The sequence below is a fragment of the Erythrolamprus reginae genome, assembly GCF_031021105.1.
Source record: "Erythrolamprus reginae isolate rEryReg1 chromosome 13 unlocalized genomic scaffold, rEryReg1.hap1 SUPER_13_unloc_2, whole genome shotgun sequence".
NCBI lineage: Eukaryota > Metazoa > Chordata > Lepidosauria > Squamata > Dipsadidae > Erythrolamprus > Erythrolamprus reginae.
Window position 1 is genome coordinate 397,529 of NW_027248446.1, and position 14,121 is coordinate 411,649.

The 14,121-nt window shown below is 45.3% G+C and overlaps 1 long non-coding RNA gene across 1 annotated transcript in view; it reads right to left on the minus strand.

The window, feature by feature from the left end:
* Positions 1–14,121, minus strand: part of LOC139155162 (uncharacterized) — a 160,742-nt gene that overhangs the window by 92,659 nt on the left and 53,962 nt on the right. The gene's annotated exons all lie outside the window — the stretch shown is intronic.

Here is a 14,121-nt window from a genome sequence, read left to right on the forward strand (position 1 = left end):
ACAGACCTGAAATAGCTGCCTGCTGAGTTAAAGCCAACATGTATTTAACTTTATTTTGAAAGTTAAAGCTCAAAGACTCCACACAAAAGGGCTGATGCAACTTTAGTGAAAAACTTTGTTACCAGAACTTTGCAGAGTTTTAAAAAATCTCTTTCTCTCTCTCTCTCTCTCTCTCTCTCTCACACACACACACACACACACATAGAAAAAAGAGGGAAGTTAGAAAAAAACTGGCTAGATTAGCAACCTGAAGATGATTGGACTTTAACTCCCAGAATTCCAAAGTCAGCACGCAGGGACCTTCCTCCCATGGACCATTCCATGCTTTAGCTGTCCTTCTCACTGCCTATAGGGGGCAGTCTGTGCTCTGGCCTTTAAATTCTAACTGACTTCCTCTGGCAGTGAGTTGGACAACTAAAGCTGGCAAAGGCCCATCTGGCTTTTTTTTAAGGCCCATTCTCACCAGGCCTTTTGAACATGTTTGTTTGAAGATAAATAAATAAATATAGGAGTGTGCCGGTCACATGTAAAACTACATTACCCAGAGTGCAATTTCACTACATTCCCCAAATGAAAATGTCTTAAAGAAATATGTCTCAATACAATCTCACTGTTTCTGCCTGTGGTGACTTTTTGGGGTCTGAGGATGGCCACAGATTGGGGAGAAGGGAGGCCTTTCCCGTCTCTCCCCCTCCCTCTGGGAAGCGTCTTGAAGGGCTTTGGGCCTTTTGTGGCCCCTGTGAGGAAAAGGCCTTTCCGTCTAGAGGAGCCTTGGGGGCATCAATACAGGCCGACCTCAACTGACGACGGTTCCCTCAGAGACCGTTTGTAGAAAGAAGGGACTCAGGACCTTTTTTTACCCTTATGACCCTTGCAGCATCCCCAGGGTCACGTGACTGACATTCCGAGGCTTTGCGGCTGACTCACATTTGTGACGGTCACAGTGTCTGGGAGTCACGTGATCCCCTTTTGGGACCTCCTGACAAGCAGTCAATGGGGAAGCATGATTCACTTCACTTCCTGTGTGAGTCAACAACCGCAGTGATTCACTCAACAACTGTGGCAGGATAGGTTGTACAATGGGGCAAAATTTGCTTAACAACGGTCTCGCTTAGCAACAGATAATTTGGGCTCCACTGTGGGTGCAAGTCAAGGACCCCCTTCATGGTGGACATAGAAAGTCTGCAGAGATGTTTCTGAGATGCAGATTAAAAAACCAAACCAAAATAAATCACTCCCTCCACCACCACCTTTAATACAACAAGCAAGCTATTCAATTTAACTGAAAATCTATTTGAAATCTTTTAGGCGAAAAAATAACAATCAAAAAGTTGACAAATGTGGCCGTGTAAACATTTCCTGATCTGTCGGTTTCCCTGAGCATTTCTAATATACCTGATAAATGGTTGCACCTTTTTTTCCCTGTAAGGAGAAGCTTCTGATTATCATAGCAGAAATAGGAAAAATGAATTATTATATGCACAACTGCACACTAATGCATGAAATTATATTTAATATTATTTAATTAAGAGTTTCAAGTAAAAAAAACCCTATGAGTCTAATTTCTCTCTGTTCTTTGTAATTGAAAGAAACACAACAGAAAAATCTCCAACTAATTGCACAAGAGGAAGAGCTCTGCAAAAATTTGGAACAAACACTGAGAACTTTTAGATAGCAACCCCATTTTTTCTTCCAGAATTTGATATTAAATTCTCAACAGTTTTCCCACCTCCAAATAAATATTCTATAATGGTCATGGTTTGACATAACATAAGTTTTTATTGATTAGCTCTTGGGCCACATCAAAATGCAAAGTTCCAGAAACAAATTATTATTAAAATTTGATAAAAGAATTTAAAATTGAATATAATATAATACAATTTAAAATGAAATTGGAATAAAATACAGCTTAAGATGAAGTTGGAATAAAATACATTCTAAAATTAAATTGAACAAAATGCAATAATTTAAAATATAGATATGATAAAATTATAATTTGATGTTTACATAAAGAAATAGAGAACTGGTGCGGACATCCAGTGAGAGTCCACCAAAGCTCCTTGGAGACCCTGGAAAGTGACATTGTTATCTTTGGGGTCTGTGTATGGTTTGGCCTCTGCGTTCAAGGTGTTGCATCATCAGAACCACATCTGAATCCTTTCTGACCTCTGAGGAATCGGGAGAGGTCAACCGTGGATAGTCTAAGGGTAAAGTTTGGGGAATTAGGTGATGATACCACAGAATCAGGTATTGAATTCCAGGCATTAACAACTCGATTACTAAAGTCGTATTTCCTACAGTTGAGTTTAGAATGGTTTACTTTAAGTTTATATGTGTTGTGTGCTCGTGTGTTGTTGTGGTTGAAGCTGAAGTGGTCATTGGCAGGAAGGACGTTGTAGCAGATGATTTTATGGGCTATTCTTAGGTCGTGTTTAAGGTTTAATGGAGTTAATGGTGTTTAAGTTTGCTAGCATGATTGGCTCAGGAATTCTGGGAGTTGAAGTCCACAAGTTATAGAAGAGCCAACTTTGCCTACCACTGGATGAGTGTATAATAATGTCCACTCAATGAAGCAGTGGAAGTGGTGTGCCAGTGTCTGGAGGCTGTTAGGGTCTGGATAGGTGCTAACAGGCTCAACCTCAACTTCGACAAGATGAAGTGGCTGTGGGTTCTGCCTCTCAAGGACCCCTCCATCTGTCGTCCGTTACCCTGTGTGTGTGTAATAGAATATACAGTATTTACCTTTATTGTGTGGTTTCTCCTTATGCAAGATAAATATCATCTTGTAGAAGAAAGATGTTATAATTAATGATTGTGTAACCCCAAATTGTTATTTACTGATCTATCGAGACAGTAATGATTTTAACTTGTGAAATATGTTTTAAATGGAAAATATGAATATTTATCACATGGAAGTTTGATTTAAGCAATTGTTTTGAAATAATATATGAAATCCCAATTATTAAGAAAATTATGATATTGTAATGAAGATAACAGATTTGATTACATTCCTAAGGATATTTTTAGAGGTTTTTAGTTATGATAAAAGAACGAATTTTTTAAAAAAGATATTGAGGAAGATATTTAGAAAGGGGAGGTAGTAGTACGCCCAAAAATGGAAAGGTTCAGGAAAAAAACCATTTTGGAAGGAAAAATTACACAATAATAATATCAACAGAGTTGGAAGGAATCTTGGTGGTTTTATAGTCTAATCCCTCACTTAGGCAGGAAACCCTACACTACTACAGACAAATGAGTATCCAACATCTTCTTAAAAACTGTCAGTGTTGGAGCATTTACAACTTCTGGTGGCATGCTGTTCCACAGATTAATCCATTGTTCTGTCAGAAATTTTCTCCATAGTCCTCTCCTTGTTTAGTTTCCACACATTCCTTCTAGTCTTATCCTCAGGTGCTTTGGAAAATAGGTTGACTCATCTCAGATAATTTAGGTAACTTATTTATTTAATAGAACAAAATTTTAATTAAGGAACCCAACACACACACACACACACACCAATGGCGTTCTGCTTTACCAATGTGAAAATCTGGTCATCTTATTTTAGCAGCACCTTTAGGACTCCCCCTCCCCCAGGAGTCTCTGCCAAAGGGGGAAGACCCAGAAAAACCGCTTGGTGACCCCCCCCCCCTGCAACAACCTCAAAAGCAAAAAACTCCCATCAGTGCCTGCACACCAAATACCCCCCAGCAATTCAGCACAGGGAAAAGGGGGGCGCTAAGTCCCCCTGGCCGGATTGCCTGTTCCACCCTCCACGGCGTGTATTCACTTGCAACACCCCCCCCCAGGACTGAGGAGCCTCGCGGGCACAACGGCCGCGTCAGAGGACCAACAGAACATGCGAGAGAACATTTCCCACAGTAGTTCCTGGATGGGCGGGGCGGGGGAGAAATTCCTCTTGGGAGGATCTTTTACAAGGAAGGCAGGAAGTCGGGACTCCTTTCCGCTCTAGGACTTCACACCTCTCTGGTGTTAACGCTTGCGTTGCGCCTCCATCAGGCGTAGATGATGCGGACTCTGTCCGTGAACTGCCCGGTGTCAGTTGGCGTCGGGCCTTTCTCGTGAGCCGAAATGAGCCCCTTGACGATCCGTCATCCACCCCCTCCACCCAATCCCGCTTCGATTGCGGTGCCAAAGAGGCAAAGGAGTCTCTCTTGCCTCCGGCTCGCAAAGGGGGCCGTTGTGGACGTGGCCGACCACCAGGGGGCTCCCTTCGCAGAGAGCGCATCCCTGGCAGCTCTTTAGCCTCAAAGGGGAATTGAGCATGCACGTTCGCCTTTTATCTGTCTCTGTTTCTCTCGCTACCCAGCCTAATGAAAAGACACGGAGGGGGTGGGGAGGAAAGGCTTCCCCCGGCGTCCGTCCCATCCCCCCCCCTTTGCACCGAGACACCCCCTCCCCCCCCACCAAGAGGCTGCGATGGAGTCTGGCCGGGAGGGAGGGGCCGGGAGGAGCATCCTCGGGAAGGGGGTCCCACCAGATGGCAGGCAGCCATGGGAGGGAGGGAGGAAGGGGGAGGGCTTGCAAGGAGGGGGGGGGGCTTCCTATCTCCTCCGAGCCACAATCCCAGCCAGCGCAGGAATTTCTTTCCTACTTGGTGCCAGGAATGTTTGGATGCTCTTCGGGAGCGCCAGGAAGGAACCCCGCCTTTATAAGGGGCCTCCCCAGCGTCGCCAAGCAAAGGGTGAATGGCCCCCGTTTCCCCTCCCTCCAACCCAGGATTTCCCTCCAGGAAAGAAGCTGCTGGCGGTATTGCTGGGGGTTCCCTGCGGGGGCCTGGCTGGGGGGGGCATTTGGGGACACCGTCCTGGTTTTGTGTGTGTGTGTCTACCTGGGATTCCCCTATTCATAAGATGAAGGAGTGGTTGGGGTATTGTTGGTGTAGTGTTGTGGTTGCGTGTTGCATGTGGGTGAAGGAGAGCAGGGGAGGAGGAAGAGGAGGAGGTGGAGGAGGAGGAAGAGGAGGGGGGCTTAAAGCCCAGGAGGCAACCGAAGGGAACGTGGGAGCAGCAGGCGAGGGGCGGGCAAAGCCCCCGAGAAAGGCGGCGGAGGAGCCGCAAGAGAAACCAGTTCAAGCGGCCAAAGATCTGCGGAGATTCTCCCGGAGCGGCTTCAAGGGCTCGGCCGGCAGCTTTGCCTGGAGCGTCTCGGGTGCTAAGCAGGGAGGCTGAGGGTCCCACCTTGATGGGCGACCAGGACGAAGGCTACGGAAAAGCAAGGAAGCCTTTCTTTCTCTTTGGCCCCCACCCCCAATTTACACCCCCCCCCCGCCAAAGTCGCAGAGCCCAATCCGAGGCTAGATTTAAAACTGGAAATATTATTACTAGGAATTATAAAGGGGAAAATAAATAACAATAATTGATATCTTAGGGTACATATACGGTAATAACAGCAGCCAGAATCACATACGTTCAATATTGGAAAGCAGCAACAATTCCTTCAAATACAATGATAATAACTAAAATTTTAGAATTCGTGGAAATGTGTAAATTAGCCATGGAAATTCACAATAAAGAGGAAATAGAATTTTATAAAATGTGGAATAATTGGTATAATTGGATGGAAGATAGACACAAAGTAGCCGCTCCGAGTCCTCAGAGAGGGGCGGCATACAAATCTAATAGATAGATAGATAGATAGATAGATAGATAGATAGATAGATAGATAGATAGATAGATAGATAGATGATAGATAGATAGATGATAGATAGACAGACAGACAGACAGATATAAAGGTAGATAGATAGATTAGATAGATAGATAGATAGATAGATGATAGATAGATAGATAGATAGATAGATAGATAGATAGATAGATAGATAGATAGATAGATAGATAGATAGATAGTGGTGTATGTAGGACATAAGGTGCAAGGTGGATAGATATAGAGAAGATGTTATGAGACAGAAAAAATTGCAATGAGTTGGAGTTTAAAGGATTATGTGAATATAGATAAGTTAACAAACAAGTGTTACAGATACACAGGAAATATACCAATACACAATACTGCTAAATGAATATTATGTTTTACTGTTTAGGTCTTGTTGTGTTAAGTGATGTCATGTGGTGTCTTTTGAAACATACATTTGTATTTATATGTTTCAAAACTGTTCAATATTTTTTTTAATGATGGAGAGTCAGAAGCTGAAAGAGACCTCCGGAGAGTCCCAGGCAAAGTCTGTGGAATGGATAGAAAAAATTACTTTGGGGGGGAGAGGAGAGAGAGGAGGGAAGGAGGGAGAGAGAAAGTAGAGGCAAAGGAGGAGTGGTGGGATTTAGTTGGCTCTCCGGGGTTAGGAGGTTGGGAGTTCGATCCTAGCTAGAGGCAGATGTAGGTTCCGTTGCTTGGACAGCGAGGGTTGGGCTAGATGACCTTGAAGGCCCATTCCAACTCTGTTGATGTGTTCATCTGAACCGTCTGAATTGGCTGTCCCTGGCCCCTCCTTCTGGCCTCCCTTGCCTCCTGACACACACACACACACACACGCACATTTCATTTCACAGATGTTCCCCAGGGAAATTTGCATATTCTAGCCGTGGAACAAGAAGCGCTCCTAAAACAAAAGGCTCCTTTTTACTATTTTTTATTATCAAAACATAAAATAGAAAATAAATGTAGTGAAGGAACGAGAAAGTGGGAAAAGGGGGGAAGAAAAAGGAAAAGAAAAGAAAGGGAAAAAAGGGAAAGGAAAAAGAAAGGGAAAGGAAGGAAGATAGAAGGAGAGAAATGAAACGTGTTTGTGTGTGTGTGTGTGTGTGTGTGTGTGTGTGTTTATGCAGCCAGATGTTTCCAGCCCCAGAGGAAGAATCCGAGGGGAGGTTACGGAGAAACGTTTATCTTGGCCGTTGGAGGTGGGAGGGGCCAGCATGAGGGGCAGCACCAATGGAAATTCTGCCTGCTTGAGCGTCATCGGCTTCTGGGCAGAGTCCTTTGTGGCTTCACCTGAAGGAGGAGAGAGAGAAGCGGAGAGAGTGGGAGGGGGGAGGGAGGGGGGATCTTGGCTTCTTCTCTGGGCAGAACTCTCTCCTCCAGGGGGTGAAGTCGAGGGAGAGTCTGCCCAGAGACCGATGACGCAGCACAAGGCATTATTACCATTGGTCCTCTTTTCTGGATGCTTACAATTCCTAATTTCGAAGAAGCCCCGTTCTGGGCTCAGCAGCCTTTCCACGACTCCTTCGCTTGGCACAGAGGGGGAACCGGCGGGGAATCCCACTGCCTGAGCCAAAGGGATCTACGGGATCTTGAGACAGGACGTTTTCTGGGGGGAGGGGGGAGGCAGGGCGGGGCCAGGCAAAGGAGAGGCCAGGCAATTCAGCCGGTTCAGATGAACACATAAACAGAGTTGGGAGGGACCTTGCAGATCACCTAGTCCAACCCTCCAACCATACAACATCTGCCTGCCTCTACCTAGCATCGGCATTCGCGGCCTTACTGGAACGATGAGAAGGGAGCGCGTGCGCCCACACTTCAGTTTTCTGCGCATGCGCAAAATCGTAGCCCGAAGTAGTCACCGCCCAGGAGCGCGTCTGCGTTTCCCCGGAAAGAATACCTTTGGCCTATCATGGTCGGGGTGCAGGAGGTGGGGGGGAAGAGAAGAGGAGGCTTCCACTGACCATAGAGAAGGAAGCGCAATCATAGATCGGCTGCTGGCCTGGCTGGGGGTTTGGAAGCCAGAGCCGGAGTTCAAACTTGAAGGGGGGGGGGGGAGAGAGGCGGACGCCGACTGAGCTGGACTCTTCCTGGGGAGGGGAGCCTCGCAGGGACCCTTGCTTGGACTCCCCCCACGCCGGGCTCCGCTTACTCTTCCTCCAACGAGGCGCCAGGCAGCCATGTTGAGAGCAGTCCTGAGAGACGCTGCTCTCCCCGCAGCTGAGCTTGGCCTGCAGGGGGCGCTAGGGGCTTCCGCAGGCGTCGGCAGCAGCAACATCCGCAGCGGCTTCAGCCATCCCCGCCGAGCAGAAACCTCTCGGGCGGAGGGGCGGAGAGAGTGCACGTTAAGGCCCAGCACCAAGACAACGGCCATCTTGGCTGCACGCTGCCTTGCAAGGAATCTCTCTCCATTTTCTTTTCTTTTTTAATGTTTTATTTGTTGTTTTTGGTACATAAAGAAAACTTCTATTTACAGATCATTGCCCGTTTTTTAATATACAATTATCATTTGTCTTCACAGAAAATGGAAAACTTACTTCAATCCAAAAAGAAATACTGTACTGTATATTAAAATAGAAAAAAAAATTGTGAGTATATACATATGTATTTACAATAAGCCATTTGAAGAAAAGGTTGTTAAATATTTCGCTACATCTATAGTCTGAAGTTAACATTCTATCTCGTCTCTTTTTTTAATCCACTTTCTCCCATATTTTAATGGTTTCATTATCTTTATCCGCTCCGAATCTTGGGAGAGGGGCGGCATACTAGTCTAATAAATTATTATTATTATTATTATTATTATTATTATTATTATTATTATTATTATTATTTCTTTGTTCCTTTAATATCCCTTGTCATCTCATCCATTTCTGCACATCTGTATACCTTTTCGATAATTTTACCTTCTGAGGGTATATTTTTATTATTTTTCCAGATCTGGGCATAAACTAGTTGGGGTGATTATGTGTGTGACTAAATATAATATGTGTCTAGGATATTTTTTATTCCAGATTCCAAGTAAGAAGCCTTCGGGGGTAAATTCTATTTCTGTCTCTAATTTCTGTCAACCACTTCTCCATTTTTGTTCCGAGAAGGCTGCGCAGGCCAAAGACTCATTTCTGAGGGAGTTTGGGAGAAAGATTTCTTGCCTGCAGCCAAAAGAGTTCCTTGTTCTGAGGCCATCTCTCTCCCCCCACCACCCCGAGAGAACAAGGGAAGGAAGAAGGGAGGAAAGGCAGGGGCTTTACCTCAGGCAGCCTGGGCCCACCTTCTTCCTGCTGGGGGCTCGCCTGCAGGATTGACCACAGCCACTGCCGCCGGCTGCAGCGGCAGAGGCTCCCTGTCAATCATGCGCCCGAAAGCCACCAGCGGGAAGAAATCCTCCAGGAAGGGGGCCCAGAAAGACCGCACTTTCTGGGCCCACCTAGTGTGGGGTGCTGTTGCTGCTGGCTGGGGCAGTGAGATTCAGCTTCTGCACCCGCCGTGGTACTTGTTGCCCAACCCTGGGAGGAGGGGCTTGGGGGGCAGCTTGGGGCTTTGGGGGAACCTGCAGGGGGGTCACCAGGGGGCCTTTCTGAGTCTCCCCTTTAGCAGGGACTTGGTGAGGGAGTCCCGAAGATGCTGCTCAAAGGGCCTGACTGCCCCTCCCACCAGTGAGAAAGGAATGCTGGATTTCCCAGGGAGGGGGAGGAGGCTGGTCTGAAGAGTGAGTGATGGGTTTTGTGGTCCAGGAGATTTGGGGGAGGTTGGACTTGGAGCCAGCCTTTATTTCCCCCCGGGATGGGAAGGGCTCCAGACAACTTCTCAACTTCATAGAATCTGTTGTGGTTCAGCGATTCTAAAACAAAATTACTTCCCCTCCCACCCCCGTTCTTCATTCCTTGTGCTTTATAGCCTCCCTCCCTCTCCCCCCCCCTGTGTATGAACTTTTTAGGAGAAGGAAGGGGAGGGGGTAGCCTCCCTCCCTCCCTCTCTGCTTTCCAGTCCAGAGTCCGGTTTGACTACAGCTGCTCTGCGACTTTTTTTTTTTTGCGGAAGGACCTTCCCTTCCACTTGCCTCGCTTCTCTGACCGACCAACAAGAAAAGGGGGACTTGCAGATTTGGTCGCGCCCCCCCTCCAAATTATCCCCTCACAGGTTGCTAATTGTGAGTGTGTGTGTTTGTGTGTGGCAGAGGGAGAGATAGAGAGGGAGGGAGAGTGGGAGAGGGAGAGAGAGAGAGAAAGAGAGGATGAGAGTAGGTAATAACTATCGGGTGAAAGAAAAGCACCCCAAAGTGATCAAGGTGGTGAGGACACCAGACCTCTGCGGACAGCTGGAAGCAACTGGCTGGACACACACACACACAACACACACACACACACAAAACACAAATACACAAACACCTGTTTCATTTCCCAGATGAAGATTCTACCAAAGGAAAAGTTATAGCACTGCATGACAAGGGGGGAGGGGAAGCCCCTCAGCCAGCGAGGACTTGGAGGTCACAGACGCCCCCCAATCCGAAGAGAAGCTAAATCAGGAGGAGGTGGAGGGGATCTTCAGGGATCCCTCCTAGTTGAGCCAGATCCTCCCCCCAGCCTCCCCCTCCAAGAGTTCAGCTCTCTTGGGAAAGGTGCAGCTTCACTTTATGGGAGACAAACCCGATTTCCTTCATGGAAACAGGTGTCTCTCTTGCCCAGAACATCTAAAGGAACCAGCTCCTTCCGATTCTCCACCCCTTGACCCAAGATTTGAAGGAAACACCCCCACCCCCTTTGTGGGTCAGGAAGAAATTTTGCCTGTTTTTCCCCAGCGAAATTTTGCATATTCTAGCTGTGGAATACGAAGTGGTCCTAAAACAAAATAAAGGGGTTCCTTTATTATTTTTTATTATTATCATCGCATAAAATAGAAAATAAAGGTAGTGAAGAAACAAAAAAGGGGGGAAGAGGGTGGGAGAAAAAGGGTGGAATAAAGAGGAAAAGAAAAGGAAAGAAAGGGAAAGGAAAGGAATAGAGTGGTCACTGCCTGGAACTCATTACCTGACTCTGTTGTTGCTTCCCCCAACCCCAAAATCTTCAACCTTACATTATCTACAATTGACCTCTCCCCTTTTCTAAGAGGTCTGTAAGGGCGTGCATAGGTGCACTTTTGTGCCTAATGTCCCTGTCCTACTGTCTTATTATCCTTTCTATTACTACGTTCTACTTATGCTATGTTATGTTATGTTAATATATACTATAATACTATACTTGTTTGATGGATGAATGAACAAACAAATAAATAAATAAAGGAAAGGAAAGGAAAATGTCGTCAATAAGAAGGCAGGAGGCAAGAATCGTATCATCTGAGAAGGCACTCCTCCATGACAAAGCCTGGCCCTTCTTTTTTATTATCATCCAGTGCCATTAGTCATCAAGTTACATCTAATTGGATATTAGAGAATACAGAATCTTATTGGCTGGTTCAATGCATGGCTTGCCTCATGTTTGCCTCCTGGACAGTGAAGGATCAATTGATGTTGTTCCTTAAAGCCATTGCCTACGAGCTTTATGGAGGTCTCCTCCAGAGCTGCTTGCAACTCATAAGGAAGCATGAGGGAGAAATGTATGGAATGTCATGTATCAGCCTAATTGTTGATCCGGTGCTTACACAAAATCATGTAGACAAAGGATCATACAGGTCAGAGAGCTTATCACAGAATGTCGCATATATCTAGCATGGTTTGCCAGCCACTAGTGGGAGCTATTCTGTCTCCACAGAAAGGAAAGGAAAGGAAAGGAGGAAGAGAGAAAGGAAGGGAAGGGAAAGGAAGCTACCTTGCTCAGGTGTTCTTGAAAGCAAACCCAGGTGAGAGCACAATAAACGTGACCCAACCAACCAAACTCTTCAAGCAAAAACATCTCCACACAAACACACCCGGTAAAAAAATAATTTCATTACTCGATCTACCTAATTTTATTTACTTACTTACCTATTTACTTATTTATTTATTTAGTCCAATACATAATACACATTGAAGAGAATAGATATGTAATAGTATAAATAAAGAAAAGAATAGAAGAAAAGATATAAAAGTATAGGGGAACATATTTGAAAGGAAGAAAAGATAAATGAGATAAGGAGAGACAATTGGACAGGGGATGGAAGGCACACTGGTGCACTTATGCACGCCCCTTAATTTAACAATCCTCTTTGTTCCCCCTTCATTCATCCTCACCCACCTTGATTGTTTTGGGGTGCTTTAACATCTAATCCTCACTTATGCATGAAAACCATCTGGCTTAGAGTTCTAATCCTCCCTTAACATATAAATATCCTGGATGACTTCGAGCCAATTACCAGGAGACTCCTGAGTTCCAGTCCTGCCTTAGTGCTTTTTGATTGGGAGTATGAAACTTGCAAAAAAAATTCTCAGATTAATGTGGGATACCAGAATTGGGGGTTCCTAAAATGTAAGATGGCTCAGTGTCCAATCTTGTGTGATGAGATGGAAGAAAGTGAAATAGAGAGAAATGCCTGTTCCATGTTGAGCAAAGCCATAAGTCTCCACCTTCTGCTTGTGGGAGAACAGAGGTATTTGTGTGGTCACTGTGCATCTTGGACTGACCTTTATCTGAGCCATCAGAGCTTTTCTTATCTCCTTAAAATGGAAGTTGCAAAGGGATTCCATTCGCTATTAGGAGCCATTCTGAGACCTAAACATTGATTCCCAATTGATCAGCAATCTGTGTGGTTGGAGAGCAGGACAGTTTCCATGGGAGCCTCTTGCAGAAATCTATATGCTCCCACCAGTGGTGAGATTCAGCCAGTTTGTACCACTTCAAGAGAACTGGTTGTTAACTTTCTGGGCAGTTTGACAAACTGGTCGTTGGAAGAAATCTTTAGGGCAGAGAATAGATTGTTAAATTACTTGAATCCCACCACTGGTTCCCACCCTTATTCAACCCCTTCTTGCACCTGGATGAATAATATGCAGCATTAAACTTTTGTGACCTGCCGTTAGAGAGGATCGCTTCAATCTCCTCCTGGGGAGAGTCTCCAGGTCCCTTTTCTCTGAAAATCTTCTCCAGCCCTTCACAGACAAGACAAGCTTGGAAGTGGAGCAGATAAAATGCTTTAGGCAGAAATTGTAGAGTGGAAATTGAATAGGCCTGAAAACTGTTATTTTATTTCTCTGCTTGAAAGAAAAAAACTCATTAGAAACTTTTTTTTAATTTACTTTTTTTTATTTTGGTGCGAAGTACAGAAACAAAAAATAATTACAAATTGAAATCCCAAAGAAAGAAAGAATTATATAAGAGGGATGAAGATTTCCCTTCCAAACTGAGAACTGACCAAACCTGGCACTTCACATCATTCTGACATTCTCACGGAGAGGATCAGGCAACCAGGCTGGTACTTCGTCCCAACCAATGTTTCCTCTAATTTTTTTTCGGGGTGGGCGGAAAAGTATAGTGTCTGAGCGGCAGTCCCCTTGGGACTGGGCGGCACAGAAATATAAATAAATGAATGAATAAATAAATAAATGAATAAATAAATAAAATAAATCCCTTCTTTTTTATTAAAAGAAATTAATAATAAAACAAAACCAAACTCTATTACTATTAAATCTAAAACAACCAGCAAATCCAAAAACATAACTATTAATAAAAACAGGTTATTATTTAAGTACTTTTACCATATGTTTTAAATCAAGAGTCAGTTCTCTCTCTGTTTCTCTCTCTTTCCTGTCATTCTCTGCCTCAATCATTTTCTCATTTCTCTTTCCCCCCTTTTTTCTATCATTTCTCTCTCCCTCTCTCTTCCTTCCACTCCTCTCTCTCTCTTGCTTTCTTACTCTCTCTCACTCTCTTACTTCCTCTCTCCTCTCTCACTCTTTCTTGCTTGCTCTCTCTCACTCTCTCTTCCTTCCTATCTTCTCTCTCTCTCCCCCCCTTCCTTCCTTTCCTTCCCTCTTCTACTTTTTTCTCTTTTGTCTCTCTCTTTTCCTTCCTTCCCCTCCCTCTCCCTCTCTTTCTCCCTCTCTCCCTTTATATTTATCTCTTCCTTTCTTCCTCTCTTCCTCCCTTTCTCTCTCCCTTTCATTCACTTTTCTCTCCCTTCCCTCCCTCCCTCCTACTTTCCTCTCCTCTTTCCCTCCCTCCCTCCCTCCCTCTCCACATTTCCGGTGGGCAGCTGGCTTTGCTGACTGGCACAAGGCTCAAGCCAGCTGCCCGGGAAAGCCAGGAAGGTCCTCCTGCCCCCCCATCAGCCGAAAACACAACGGAGGTCTGCCGCCACCAGCTTGAGCCTCCCGTTGCTCCACCCTGCTTCACCTGTCATCCTGGACCTCCGTTGTGTTTTTTTGGGGGGGGAGCGGCAGGAAAGCCCTGTGCCGGCCAGGAAAGCCGGCTTTCTGGGAAAGCAGCGCGCTTTTCAAATGCGCTGCTTTCTTGCAACTCTTTCCTGGACAGGGGGGGAGGGAGG